Source organism: Aedes aegypti, chromosome 1 (genome assembly GCF_002204515.2).
Source record: "Aedes aegypti strain LVP_AGWG chromosome 1, AaegL5.0 Primary Assembly, whole genome shotgun sequence".
Classification (NCBI taxonomy): Eukaryota; Metazoa; Arthropoda; class Insecta; order Diptera; family Culicidae; genus Aedes; species Aedes aegypti.
Genome location: NC_035107.1, coordinates 117,672,177 through 117,688,045, shown reverse-complemented (window position 1 = coordinate 117,688,045; position 15,869 = coordinate 117,672,177). Strand labels below are relative to the sequence as shown.

Genomic DNA, 15,869 nt, shown 5'->3' with positions numbered 1-15,869 from the left:
GTGAAGATATAGCTTTCTAAAGTTGACCATTTTGTATGGGAAAATGGCCTTGGCGCATATTATATGTCTGACACTGTATATTAGTGTGGGACAAAATTTAGAATCTCGCTCCAGTCCACTTTTTGGATTGCATTTAGGCCCCATACCAACTGTGCAAAATTTCAGCTCGATCGGAGAAACTATATTTTAGCGCCAGCCGTTCAAAGTTTGTATGGGATTTACTATGGGAAAACTTACTTTTGCAAAGAAAAATCGCCAGAGGTCGCCCATTGACCTCTATAAAAATTCTAAACACAGAAATAGGATATTTTTACGATGAAAAATATTGCCGAAGACCGCGAAACAATCTGACACTTGTGAAAAAAGTTATTCAATGAAAACCTATTGGCAAGGCGACGTTGATTACATGTAAAGGAATAACAATAATAACAAAATCGGGCAAAATTTCCGAATAGTCTGTGCTTAATAACTTTTTCACAAGCATCGGATTGCTTTGCGGCCTTCGGCAATGTTGTTCATCGTAGAAATACCTATCGAGATCTGCGTTCAAATTTTTTTTAGAGGTCAATGGGCGACCTCTGGCGATTTTTCTTTGCAAAAGTAAGTTTTCCCATAGTAAATTCCATACAAACTTTGAACGGCTGGCGCTAAAATATAGTTTCTCCGATCGAGCTGAAATTTTGCACAGTTGTTTTGGGACCTACATGCAATCCAAAAAGTAGACTGGAGCGAAAATCTAATTTTTTCATATAACCGTGTCCCAGGCTACTGTATATCCTATTGAAGAGCTTGACACAAAAAAAACACATTATTTGAACTCAATTCCATCACCTCACTTGCTTTTAAATACAAATCTTATTCACGTTCGTGGCATAATTTTTCTGCTTATTTTACAGCATATTTTAAAAACTTTCACAGCAGGTATCTTTCACCCTCCTTTTTAAATCGTCAGGTCTCCAAACACGCCCACAGTACTCGTCATGCAACCCATTCGACCCAACCTATCTCCGAACGTGAGTGAGTTCCTAGGAGCGGAAGCGAACAAACGCAGCTATATTAAATGTCTGAAACGTGACCATGAAAATAATTTGCTGCTTTGAGCAATAATTCTGAGGCGGTGACAGGAAAAACATTAAGGAAGATGCAGCCTCCTTTAACTAACCAACCAGCGCGCATCAAGAGAAATCGTGTCTTTCGTTTTGAATTCAACGACGACGGTAGAGATAATTAAATTTACGTAAAATTCTGCCCAAGTGAGGAGAACGGAATTTTTTGACGTTTGGGACATTTCAGAGCTCTGCGGTAATGTGCACGTCTTTAAAGAAATACCATAATGAAGTTGGCTGTGCTTGAGTCCTGATCCAGCAAAATGACTAGCTGTATTGTTATATTCAAAAAAATGGCTTTGATGAGTGAATTTGATGGATGGAGCCGACAATTTTTGTTGTATAGGATGCATCGATTGTAGCACGGTTGTTGCACCATGGATGGATTCATTTCTCGAGCGCGTGAACAGAAAGAAATAATAATTGTGATTGAAATAAATCTGTAGGGTAAAATCAGTCGATAATTATTGTCGTTATACATACTACTATCACACGCAGGGATGACAGGTTAAAAGACATGTCTTCCATTGGAAGACATTTGGAAGACGGAAGATTTTTGGAAGACATTTCAGAATTTGTGAAGACATTTCGAAGACAATTTTTGTTTGTTGGCATTTCTACAATTCCTAAATTTGAAAAAAAAAACATAAGTTGAGAATTACATAAACTCTTCTAGAAGATGTTTGCAGTGTTTCATCAGTCTATAGCAATCCTTCTCTTAACTCTTTCAGAAAAAAAACCATGGATATTCATCTGAGAATTCTGTCAAGGTTTCTTCCAGAGTTTCTTTTAGAAACTCTTACAGAGATCTAAGACAATTTTCAAACAATGTTTTCAAGGATTACTTCAGAGATTTATAGAAAAAACCCAGGGATTCCTCCAAAGACTTTTCCGCAGTTTTATTTTTTTTCCTGAGATTACCATATTAGTTGCTTCTGAAATCCTCCCAGAGATTTTCGGTAGATCCGTCAAGTTTTTTTTTCCCCTGGTTTCTCCTGAAGCTCCTACAGAATTCCTTCAACAATCGTTTGACAATATCTCAACCAATATCTGCTAAAATATCCCCAATATTTTTATTAGATTCTATTAGATTCGTTTATGAATAATCTGAAGTATATTTCAAATGAAACTGTGGAAACTCTAAACATTTTTTTGGATGAATGTAATTGAAGCAATACTAGTAAAAGCCCCGCAGTAATCTTTTCGTAAAATATTGAAATGTGTTCAATTTTTTCAAAGAATTAGCAATTACAAATTTGATATGGTCTATTTACAAAAATCATTAAATAATAGAAATTCTTTTAAAAATTCTCGGATAAATTCCCAAAGGAAAGCATGGATTTTTTGGAATATGCTAGGAAACGAATCCTATTGTACATTCGTAATATGCACGTGAACCGAGTAATCTCGAACAGCCAAAATTTAAGTAGTAATAATAATTGCTTTTTTGTTTAAATAAAGTTCCATAAAAGTGTATTGCCGATTAAAATACACACTTCATAGGCAATGCATAAAAATTTAATCGACTATGTAAATAAAAAGTGTCATAATTTTTTAAACATTTCAAAATACCTATCAATAATATAATTTGATTGTGGGAAATTTCTTCGAGCTTTCTTATTGTTACCTAAATTATATGCATGCTTCAAAGATCTCTCTAAGACAAAATGTTAAGATTTTGACCTTGACAAGGAAATTCTCTGAAGACATTTCACAAAATTCTTTGAAATTATTCAGAACGTCATAAATGTTTAAAAAAAAGCTTCAATCATTCATTCTAGAATTCCACTAATTATACAGTCAACTCTCCCTAACTCAATAATGAAGGGACCATCGAGTAAGGGAGGTATCGAGATACAGAATACATATATTACAAATTTTGAAATTTTCGTGAATTTCACAAAACACATTCAAAATATTTATTTTAATGAGAAAAATAGTAGAATTTTTTACACATTCACCACTAGACTGGCCCAGCTCAGTATGGGAGAAAAATAAAGTTGTATAATTCCACGGGGCACCCCCCAGGATTATTCCTTAGGGTTAGAGGAAGACCTCCTGAAAATTTCAGCTCATTTGGTCGTTCCATGAGCTGGCGCAATTGAATTGAAGTTAATATGGGAATTTCAGCTCAAACATATGGGAAATAGAACATCATCTCCTGTTCGGGTCAGGAAAATTGTTGATAGCGTTTAATTGAACTCAGAATGTCAAAAACACTACTTGATACCATAGTGAACAATATTGTAGAAGGTTGTATGATGATTAACATTGAAAAAGTTGGTGTTTTAGCCATATTAAGTAGATTTGCAATTCTGCTTAGTATATCTGCAACATAGCTGGGTGGTAGCCACTAAGCGCATCATAGCCACCTATGACGTTGGACGAGCTACGGTACAAGGTGCATGCATATAAGTGATTGTACGGGAGTGCTGATCTTAGCCTCACTTTCAACAACTGATAGGTTAATGAAAATGAGCTTAAATCCAGATACAACCTTCTGCAACTATGTTCATTAGGGTTTCAACTAGTGAATTTGTCATTCTGGGCTCAATTGAACGCGAACAACTTGTATACGGAACGAAACAGTGACATAGGGTCAATTTTCAATATATTTGAAACGTATATTCCACACAAACTTCGAATTGAATGCGCCAGCTGGGGGAGCAACCAAATTAGTTGAAATTTTGAGAGAGCATTTTTCTTACCCTAAGGCACATATCTAGGGGGTGCCCCGTCAAGTTTTACAACTTTTTTGTTTAAGGGCCAGTCTATTCACCACTCTACACCTTTGGAACAGTCGAAAAAAATTGAAGTTATATAAAACTGAAACAAGTTTAACCCCATTATTTTACTGATTATGCTTATAAATCATAACATTCAAATTTATAGAATTTTGGAAAACATTTGGAGGCTATGTAAACTTTTCTAAAAATAACGAGTTAGAGAGGGAAATTTCGCTTTGAGTTAGAGTGGTCATCGACTTACAGAGGATCCAGAGGAAATATCGAGTAAAGGAGTTGACTGTAATCGCTCTAGAGATTCTTAAAAAAGTTATTTCTGGCTGTTCGGTCCAAAAATCAAATTGAGAACCACTGTTGATCTCTTTAGATCACTTTGGATCTAGCTCCCGCTCGCGATAAGAGCTATCGGGTCTCGCTTCCCGAGATCCACCCGAAAGCGGGTCTAATGTTTGTGTTACCAATAAAATCAGTTTGCACCAATTTTGATACAGACAAGTCGTGTCTCCCTGTCGGTCCGCGAAATAAGGTTGTCTTGAGTCCCAGTACGCCGCGTTGTGATTGTTTGGTGAGAAAGGTCAGTGATCGGAGGTCGGGGTCAAGGACCTCGGAAACACCCGTGTTTGGGCGGACCCGTCGTTACAGTCCACTTCCAAGGTTCGCGCCAAAACATATGGTCCTTCGAGCCGGATTCGACCGGTGGGACTAAGTATCGAAGTGCAAGTGGTGGTTAATTCTGAGCCCGCCGTGAAAGCCGTTGATTGGCAATAAAAAGTGCAACCGAAATCACGTTCCTATCGCGAAGAGAAAAACCATTCCGCAGAGCCGGGATAGGGTTTGATCAAAAGTGCTACTGTTGTTGTGTTGTGTGCGAATTCAAACTCGCGCCGTCGAAACGGCTACGCGTTCCCTGTGTTGGGATAGAACGAAGAAAGAAGGTGAATTGTGTGCAAATCCCGCCGCCTAAACGGCCAGCCTATCCCACAAAGCAGCAGAGATAGAGCAAAATATTACCGCGTGTGTGATATCGTCGGCATTGTATCGCCGTTGTTCGATCTCCTCGACGGTGGAGTACAGTAATCCCCCCGGTGGTGCGTTCAAGTGGGGCTGCTGTTCGGCGAATTAGTTCGCGAAGTTCGGCCGACGGGGATTATTTGAAGAGGCCGTTGCTGCGGAGTGTCCGACGGCACACATCGACGGGGGCCACCTACGGACGGGTGGAAACACACCAAGCGAGGAACGAGTTGACGGCGATCATTGGCGAGTCGTCGGTGCAGGCCAGCGGCGAGGAGAAAGCTACGGAATCATCCCGATTGCCGTCAGGGAAGTACTTGCATGGTTTTTGGGGTGGTTGGGTTGCATGAGGGTTCGAGTAAATGAGTGGAAAATTCAATAAAAATTGAAATTCGCTTGAGCGTTTTCATTTCTGGGTTTGTGGCTTGGTTGGGTTGGATTGCCCTTGGAACTAGTGCTTGGCCCTTTCTCTGGTTCAAAAATTGCTGTCTTTGTCATCGATTCATTCTGTCGCTTGTCAATTCGCTGGCTTTCGGTCGGTCGCGCGCGTCCGTTGAGTGATTAATCCCAGTAGCAGTGTCTGCGGTCGTGCGGCGCATGGCGAATACAGTGAAGAATAGTGAAGTGCAGTGATCAAAAACTCTTTTCACAGTACTGCTGGCCAGTGATAAGTGACACTCTCGGTGTGCGAAATTGCACCTGGACTTGTGCTGTGAACTGTGAATTGCCAACCGGCAAAAGTGACTATTTCCCAGCAGTATTGTGAAGTTGTGGGTTACAGAAGAATTCTGTGAAGATGGTGAAGCCTGAAGAGTTCAAGGAGCTGAAGAAGCAAGAGAAGCAGCTGATGGGGATCATCGCTGGGATCGCCCGGTTCGTCGAAAAATTCCAGAAGGGAAGGCACGAACCCCAAATCGACGTTCGCTTAGAGACCCTAGAGGAGGCCATCAAGCGGTTCTACAGCGTTCGGCGGAAGATCGAGCTGGCGTACGAGGACGAGGACGGCGCTGGGGAGAAGATCGCCGAGAATACCCGGGCAGAGCGAGAGAAGCGGGAACGGCAGTTCGAGGAGACCTTCGAAGCCGTGCAGGAGCAATATTTTGAAGTGAAAACTGCCCTCATTCAGCTGCGTCCCAAGGTGGAGAACCTACGACCAGCCGGAGGTAACAATGCGGCCGAAACGCAACCAGCGTCCCGCGTAAAGCTTCCGGAAATCAAGCTGCCGAGTTTTAGCGGAAGGATCCAGGATTGGACCAGCTTCCGAGACACATTCCGTAGTCTGATTCACAACAACCAGCAACTCGCAGATGTTGACAAGTTCACTTACCTGCGGTCCTCCACCTCGGGAGAAGCACTCCAGGAGTTGAACTCGGTGGAGTTGACCGGAGACAACTACGAGGTGGCTTGGAAGCTTCTAGAGAACAAATACGCGAACAAGAAGCTCATCGTCAAGGCCCTCCTGGACGCACTGTTCGCCGTTGAGCCGATGCGGAAAGAAAGCTGCGAGGCGCTGAACCACGTCATTAGCGAGTTCGACAAGAACCTTCTCATGTTGAACAAGATCGGCGAGCAGACGAAGGGCTGGTCGACGATTCTCGCCTACATGGTGTGCTCGCGCCTCGACTCGACCACTCTCCGTCACTGGGAGACGCACCACAATAGCAAAGACGTCCCCAAGTTTGAAGATCTGATGAAGTTCCTGAGGGATCAGTGCGCAGTGCTGCAGTCGATCGCCCCTGCGAAGGCCCCCGCTGGCGACAACAGCCGACATCGAGTGTCTACGACGCACACGTCATCCCAGTCGCAACGGCGGTGTGAGTTCTACGGGGATTCCTACCATATCCCGTTCAAATGCGGCAGACTGTCGAATATGACGGTGGCCCAGCGAGCGGTAGAAATCAACAAGAAGCGCCTCTGCCGGAACTGCCTGACCGCTGGTCACTTCGCTGAAGGATGCTCCAGAGGTTCGTGTACCCGCTGTGGACGAAAACACCACACCCTCCTCCATTTCGAAGGTTCTTCAAGCGGCGGTCGTCAACCGAAGCAGTCTGGTCCTGCCTATTCTCCCCCCTCCGGTACGCAAGCGCCGAACCGATCGAACCCAGCTCCAGTGGCAAGCCAGCAACAGTCACAACAGCAAAACCGTTAGAAACCTCAGGGTCAGACACAGACATCCACTCAACCAGCCACACAAACACAACCCACACAAGCATACCCCGTGATTCGCTCACAAGACACTCACCCACAGCCCACCACCAACTCCCAACCTGCAATTTCCCTTAAATCCACCGAATCGTCCCGCAGTGGAGGCACAACGCGACAAGTGTTGATGTCAACCGCGATCGTGAAGGTGGTGGACCGTTTTGGCAACACTGCGTTGGCCAGAACCCTCCTTGACTCGTGCTCGGAGTTCTGCTACATGACCTGTAGCTTCTCCAGAAAGTTGAAGTTCCACGAACAGCGGAATTTCCTGCAGGTGCAGGGCATCGGCAACAGCAGCGTGACGTCGACGAAAGCGGTCGAAGCCATCATCGAAGCGCGAAGCCCATCGATTTCCTCGTTCGGGGAGCGTATGCAGTTCCACGTGTTGCCGAAAATTACTCAAACTCTTCCTCTCAAACCGGTACGCGTGGAGCTGTGCGAGATTCCCAACGAAGTGCTGCTAGCGGATCCCACCTTTGGCGAGCCCGGTCCCGTAGATATGATCATCGGTGCGGAGTTCTACTTCGACGTGCTGCGGGCCGGAAGAAGAAAGTTGTCGGAGAGCGGTCCCACGCTGCAGGAGACCGTCTTCGGCTGGGTCGTGTCCGGCAGAGTTCCGGAGACCACAAGCGTCATGCCCACGACAGCGACCTACGTCAGCACAACCGTCGATCTGCAAGACCTGATCGCCAGATTCTGGGAGCTGGAGACGTGCCACGTGAACCGAACGCACTCGGTGGAAGAAACGGCCTGCGAGGAGATGTTCAACAAGTCAACGGTCCGTGATCAAGAAAGCAGGTTCGTAGTGACGCTGCCGAAGAAGGAGCACATGCTGGAACGCCTGGAAGAGTCCAGAAACATAGCCATGAAGCGGTTCATCGGCTTGGAGAGAAGGTTCACCAAGAACGCCGAGTTGAAGGAGGCCTACAAGGAGTTCATCCATGAATATCTGCTGATGGGCCACATGAAGGAAGTCGACGGAGAGCAACCCACTGCCGATCCAGTGTATTACCTGCCGCATCACGCCGTGTTGCGGCCCGATAGCACGACAACCAAGCTGAGGGTCGTGTTCGACGCGTCGTGCAAAACCTCTACAGGGATTTCCCTCAACGACGCTCTGATGGTGGGACCGGTCGTCCAGAACGACCTGATCTCCACCATTCTCCGTTTCCGTCATCACCGTATCGCCGTCACTGCCGACGTCGCCAAAATGTACCGGATGGTCCGTGTTCCCGAGCAAGATCAACATCTGCAGCGAATCCTTTGGAGAGACACACCGGAGGAACCTGTGAAGACGTTCGAGCTGCTCACGGTCACGTACGGCACTGCGAGTGCACCGTACCTGGCCACAAGATGCCTGAAGAAGTTGGGAGAAGATAGTGTCTCGACGCATCCGATCGCTAGTCGGATGGTCCAAGAGGACTTCTACGTCGACGACATGTTGTCAGGCGCGGACACGGTCAACCAAACACGGAAGCTGATGAACGAGGTTATTGAGCTGACTAACACGGTAGGTTTCACTCTGAGAAAGTGGAACTCGAACTCGGCAGGGCTGCTTTCCAAGCTGCCCAAGCATCTGCGGGATGAACGAACGGTACTCGACCTGGATTCTTCGAACGCGACGGTGAAAACCCTGGGTCTACGATGGGACACGCAGGCGGATCACTTCTGCTTCTCGTTCCCCGAGTGGAGATCGAACTCTTCCACCATCACAAAGCGCAGCGTTCATTCCGACGCAGCATGCTTCTTCGATCCGCTTGGCCTGGTGGGCCCAGTAGTTGTCCAGGCGAAGATATTCATCCAGCGGCTCTGGCTGCTGAAGTGTGGTTGGGACGACCCTCTGGACGAGTCACTTCAGGATCTATGGAAGGAGTACAAACAGAACATGATCGCTCTAGAGTCGCTTTCAATTCCCCGCTGGCTCGGCGTCAGCAACGACTGTGCTGATGTGCAGCTGCATGGCTTCTGCGATGCGTCGGAAGCTGCATACGGAGCGTGCCTCTACCTTCGTTGTACCGCGTCGGATGGCACCGTCACCGTCCGCCTGATCACCTCCAAGTCTCGAGTGGCGCTTCTGGAAAACCTCCAGCGGAAGAAGAAGAAGATAACCATCCCACGTCTCGAGCTGTCGTCAGCCCTCCTGCTAAGTCACCTGTACGAGAAGTACAATCAAGTTCGCCCCAACCTCGCGGCGTTCTTTTGGACGGACTCGATGTTCGTCAAGTGGTGGTTGGCGTCGCTACCGTCTCGCTGGCAGATGTTCGTAGCGAATCGCGTGTCTGAAATTCAGCACATCACCGAGGACCGAGGCTGGAGTAACGTTCCGGGCACCGAAAACCCTGCAGACCTCATCTCCCGCGGAATTTCTCCAGCGCACCTTCAGTACCAAACCATGTGGTTCGAGGGTCCCCGATGGCTATCCCAGGACCAACAGTTCTGGCCGCACGCCGACAATATGCCCGTCGTCGAATTCGATCCCGCACTGCTGGAGGAGCGACCAACGCCGGCCTTTCCGGCTCAAGGCATATCGCCGAGCGAAATCTTCAGCGAACGTTCTTCGTTCATGGAGCTGGTCCGGATCGTAGCGCTGCTACTGCGATTCAGACAACGCACAGAGGTGCAATCAGCAGTCCAGGAAAACAGGATGCCTGTCGCTCGAGGAACAGGAGCACGCAATCGTTGCCTTGGTTCGCTTGTCCCAGCAGAAATGCTATCCGCAAGAACTGCATGATCTCGCCAAGAAAGGTAGTGTCCACGATTCGTCCAATATCGCTGCGCTGCATCCACGGTTATCTGACGGCGTGATGCGCGTCGGCGGCCGGCTCTCTAAGGCATCGATATCGTCCGATCGCAAGCACCCGTACATTCTACACCACCGCCATCCTCTCGCAACGATGATTGTGTGGCACTACCACCACAAGCTTTTCCACGCCGGTCAGCAACTGCTGACCTCGGCGGTCCGTGGAAAATTCTGGCCAGTTCACATCCACAGCCTGGTGAGAAAGGTGGTCCACGACTGCATCCCGTGCTTTCGAAACAAGCCGAAGGTTCTGGAGCAGATAATGGCCGACCTGCCGTCGGTAAGAGTCAACCCCGCGCCACCATTCATGAACGTCGGCGTGGACTACTGCGGTCCATTCTTCGTGAACTACCCCAACCGGCGAGCAAGTCCTGTGAAGTGCTACGTGGCAATCTTCGTCTGCCTGGTCGTCAAAGCCGTCCATCTGGAGCTGGTAATGGACCTAACGTCGCAAGCCTTCCTAGCGGCGTTGAAACGCTTCACTGCCCGCCGCGGCAGGCCAAAGCTGATAATGTGCGACAACGCAACTACGTTCGTCTGTGCGAAACGCGAGCTGACCGAGCTCCACCGCCTCTTCCACGCCCAGAAGTTCCAGGACCGGCTGATCAAGGACACTAGTTCCGACGGCATCGAGTTCCGTTTCATCCCTCCCCGGACGCCCAACTTCGGCGGCCTTTGGGAGGCGCAGGTGAAGTCCTTCAAGGGACACTTCAAGAAGGCGATTGGCACCAAGGTGCTGAAGGTGGACGAGATGCTGACTGCCCTGGCCCAGATCGAGGCAGTTCTCAACTCGCGTCCACTGACTCCGATAAGCAGCGACCCCAACGACTACGAAGCCCTCACTCCAGGGCACTTTCTGGCCCAGCGGCCCCTGACCGCCATCCCGGAACCAGATCTCCAAGATGTTTCCACCAACCGGTTGGACAAGTGGGAAGACGCGCAACAAGTGGTGCAGCAAGTCTGGAACCGGTGGTCCACGCAGTACCTCTCGGATCTGCACAACCGCACCAAGTGGACCAAGCAACGCGACAACATTCGCGTCGGCATGATGGTCCTGCTGAAGGACGAAAACGCTCCACCACTGAAGTGGCACTTGGGTAGGGTCACCAAGATCTTCAAAGGGTCGGACGGCAACATCCGCGTCGTCACGGTCCGCACCAAAGACGGATGCTTCGATCGCGGAATCTCGAAGGTCTGTCCTCTTCCCATCCGCGACAACGAAGATACCCAACAACTCTCTAGCGCATGAGGCTTACGCCGATTGCCGCTCCGGTGCTTCGGCACCATCCATTTCTCGAAGTCGTCAAGTCACCCCAAGGGCAATCGTCGTAAAGGTCAAGTTGTATCGTCCATGCATGTTGTATATGTCGTCAGTCCGTCGTCAATGTGGTGAAGGGTTCGGCGCCCACGGCGTCGGCGTTGACCGAAGGGTCATCGCGAGAATCAGAAAACACTCTAATCACTTCGTCTATCGCCGGTAGCACCACCGCTACCAACTTTTCCCGGAGGAAGCCATGGTAACCCCTCCACCCCGCCGTCGTCAACTGGTTGGCTCTGGGCTTGGCCAGCTCATCCTGTCGGCCAGCATCCCGATGGCTCGAAGCGACGAAGTGATGGTCACCCGACCACAGAAGACCTCCGCCCGATCCGGACACTACCACCCAGGCGCACACTCCACGGAGAATCGTCAGGCACCGTTCTTGCCTGGGTCGGTAAGTTGTTCCGGTTTTACAGAAATCTATGTCAGCCCACTACATCATATCTTTCCCGAGGAAACCATCACCACACAAACCACTCCACGCACCACGAAAGACGAAGGAAGCCAGGCATCAGCCGATGCGCTGGTGAACACGGTCGAGACCCGACGAGACTTTACCGATGAAGCCACCCGAAGAAGAAGCCGCCGCGCATCCGGCACGGCAATCCCGAAGAAGGTCATCCCTAACCCCAAGGCAGCGCACGTGAGCCGTAGCTCGACGTGTATCGGCGCTGAAGGCGCCTCGAAGCAGCCGCAGCAACTCAGCAGTTCCCACCCCCTCGCGCGAGTGTGGCGAGGTCCTAGTCGACATGGGTCGGCGCAGTTTTGTTCTAGTATTAAGAAGGGAACCTTGATTCCAATTTGTATTGTTAAGGGGTAGTTGTGAAATATTATGTGTAGCAATGTATGTTAGTCTTGTTTGAAACTCGTCTGGTTTCAAGGCGGCCGGCATGTTCGGTCCAAAAATCAAATTGAGAACCACTGTTGATCTCTTTAGATCACTTTGGATCTAGCTCCCGCTCGCGATAAGAGCTATCGGGTCTCGCTTCCCGAGATCCACCCGAAAGCGGGTCTAATGTTTGTGTTACCAATAAAATCAGTTTGCACCAATTTTGATACAGACAAGTCGTGTCTCCCTGTCGGTCCGCGAAATAAGGTTGTCTTGAGTCCCAGTACGCCGCGTTGTGATTGTTTGGTGAGAAAGGTCAGTGATCGGAGGTCGGGGTCAAGGACCTCGGAAACACCCGTGTTTGGGCGGACCCGTCGTTACAGTCCACTTCCAAGGTTCGCGCCAAAACACTGGCATTCCGTCTTGGAAAATCATCCACAATTTCTCTATGGATTTTTTTTTTAGGATTACTGTAAAACAGCTTTCCGAATCAAAAAGTTTACCTACTCTCTTAGTTTTTTCCTTGAACAGTGAATCAAATTGTCATCAAAACAGACGAAAAACAAACAACAAAGCAAGCTCGCTCACAACCGTTTGTCCCAACTGTTGCGGATAAAGATACAATCAAAGGCAAAATTGTCATGACAATCACAGACCGCAACATTGTTGCAACCTTTTCAACTCGTGAATAATCAGTTATTTTAAATACAAAACCAAATTTGTTTTATGGATGCTGTTCGATAATGTGTCAATGTTTACCAACACGGAGAAAGTTTTCGATAATTGCAATACGAAGCCCAGAAAATCGCTGCGCACGTGGTGATCGATCATTGTCATATTCTGCTCAAGTGGTGATAAACTGATGTTGCGGAATAAAATTGTTGCAACAAGAACAGGAGATGACAATGTCTTTGTTGTTGCATGTTGGGTGACAATGGATTCACTGGCCTTGAACTATCCAAAAAAATTAATAGAAAATCTGAAACTCACCAAATTTACCAAGAAATTTATTTTAAAATTTCAATAGAATTAACAAATCTTCAAGGATTTGTCAGGGGATTTCCACTGGAATCGTTTCCAGAAATTTTCCTTATATTTAGACAACATTGTAGGGCTTTCTGATGTTTTTTTCTTCAGAAAGTTTGCAAAAAAAATGCTCTAATATTGGTATTTTTTGCATTTGTCCTGAAATTGTTCATCAAGTTCCCGCTTTCATCTTTATCTTCAGGAATTCTAATTTCTAATAAAATCCTTCGAGATTTTATAACGATTTTTAATTGATTTTTTGGATCTATCCTGAAAAGATGAGATGGAATTCCCGGTCTTATTTCTCAGCAAACGCCTTCAGATATCAGTAGAAGATCTTTCGAACGATTTAAAGAAGAAATTCTTTATTAAAAATGAGGGCTAGCTAGAATTATTTGGGATGAATTTCATGCATCACAAATAGGGCACAAATTATCCAAGTAATCCTCCAAAGAGAAATATCAAAAATTATTGAAACCTTGAAAAACTGAACAAATTTCTAGAGTATTTCAGGAAGAAATAGTGAAGATATTGTTTATGCCACAGCTTGAGAATTTTCGGAGTAGCTTGTTGTATAAAAATTGAAAGAGTTGTTGACTTGAAAATTGTGAAAAAATTAAAAAAATATCTGTCGACAATTTTCTCAAAACATTTTATTAGAAATCTTAAGAGAAATCTGCAGGGAATAAAATTCGTATTGGAATCTATCTGCAGGAAATGCAGGAGAAATCCCTGTTTTTTTAAGAGAGTGAAACTTAACCCGGAAGGAATTCCCTGAAGTTATAAGTGAATACCGTTTCTTTAAATGCAAAAAAGAATACTGGGGATATATGTTTGAGACATGCTGGCGAAAAATTTACTTGAGAAATTGCGAGGATAATTCATAGAGTAGTTCGTGTCATAAACACACCCTTCCATTTTTATGTACATATATTGATAAAAAAAAAATAAAATGCTTTTAGAAGTGCGCAACAATCGATGCGGTCGATCGGTCTGACATACTCGGCACAGTTCGAACTTAATTTCCATACGTTTTCCTAAAATTGTTTTTAATTCACTTCAATACCGTCGTTCCGCCCCCAAACTGAATGGCGTAAAAATCACGCAGCTCGCCGCAATTTATAATTATGTATCGAGCATTATATGTAAATATATTAGTTGCGGTGCTAGGGGATTTCCGCATACTCTATGTGCAACTTAGAATTAAAAGCAAGTTGAAAACTTGTACCCACTTCCAACAAGTCGTATATCTAGTATAGAAGACATTGACCTGTCATTTCCAATTTTAAAAAAAAAAACATATGATTCGAGTAGTAGACCAGTTGCTGCAAAGATTGAAGACGTTAAGATCGGCAGAGTTCGAGAACGTTGAGAAGCAATGTTTTATAGAATGTAAATGTTTTTTGTCTTCCTCTCCAATATTCTTTTTTCATAACCACAGAATGTGATCTTTTCTTAAAAAATATTTCCTAACAAAGTAGTTCCTATTTCATTGCGTGAACAAGCTTCTGTTTTACAAATCCTTCCATTCATCAAAAAATACTTTAGGCTAGAAACATCATAGATACCTTGTATATTGACTCAATTTTTTCGAATATGGGGTTGGTGTGCCAGTTATGGACATAATGGTCCCCTATTTCGCCATACGCGATATTTTAATTGTTTTCAACTTTTTAAACATTTTGTGTGTTTAAGTAGTTTGATATCAAACACATATTGATGTTAAAACATTCATAAGTACTCAAAATGTGAAATGGTTCGAGAATTCGCATATGTCCAAATTTGGAACTACTATATCCATAACTGGTACAATTTCCCTGGGTGGCAAAAATCTAATTCTTAAGTTGTACCACTCTGGATATATGCTATCTTTGGTTAATTTCAATACGATGTCATTCAATTTATTGGTGGTACAGCTCTTTTGACATTTCGATGTGCTTATATTAGCATCCGAATTTTAGAGTGGGTAACACATTTTTAGCTCAAGTTCAACATTTGTTACATGAGGTTTCCTGAAAAATCCACTAAGACTTTTTCGGAAATCCTTCTGAAATTATTATATTATCTGAAGGGACCATCGACTCATAGGAATATCATGGTCATGGAACAGGAATCCTTTGGGAAGCTGCTTCGAGGGACTATCATTAAGGCGCCGCAGTGCCTCAAGCGGGACTTTCTTTCTCATAGGAAAGAACACGGGGTGGAATTACTTTTCCACTTAGCATTGCTTTATTTCATTTCACTTTACAGAGCTTAGGCAGCTCTCTTTACTTTACACCTGAGAGAGACTCGCGAAGAGGAAAAATATCAACGTCATATGCAGCTTAGATTCCGCTGTCACGAAACGTCAAATGCAGCCCGTCGTTTTTATTGCTGAAAAAGTGGAAAGTATTGTATTCAAAATAAACTATTATTTAAAAAATCAGTCGGCGGAGCAGTTTTTGCAAAGATGCTGATAAATCTAAACACAAGACTAGTTATTTATATTATTTGCTACGTTTTCTGGCATGAAATTACACCCAAAATGCCGTTTATGCTTCGATGTGATGCAAAGGCAATAGTTTTTTTTTTTGCAGAGATGGCCATGTGAAAGCTTGAACGGTTTGCGCAAGATTGATGAAACCACTGAGTGGAATAAGAAAAAAAACTTTGCAATCGCAGAAAAAGAAGACCGTCTCCGCCAGTCTCGTCTCAGCTTTACACTACACGTCACTTTTACGCGATGACGGCATGATGATGGTGACGTTGAGCATCATTTGACAGCGGTTGCATGCACGCGCGTCACTCATGAGTGATTGTTTACATCAGTGAGTGACCACGCACTTCTGCTGGC

At 45.7% G+C, this 15,869-nt stretch overlaps 1 protein-coding gene across 2 annotated transcripts in view; it reads left to right on the top strand.

Annotated features, from left to right (window-relative positions):
* Nucleotides 1-15,869, top strand: part of LOC5566101 (zeta-sarcoglycan) — a 323,275-nt gene that overhangs the window by 204,204 nt on the left and 103,202 nt on the right. The window lies entirely within an intron of this gene.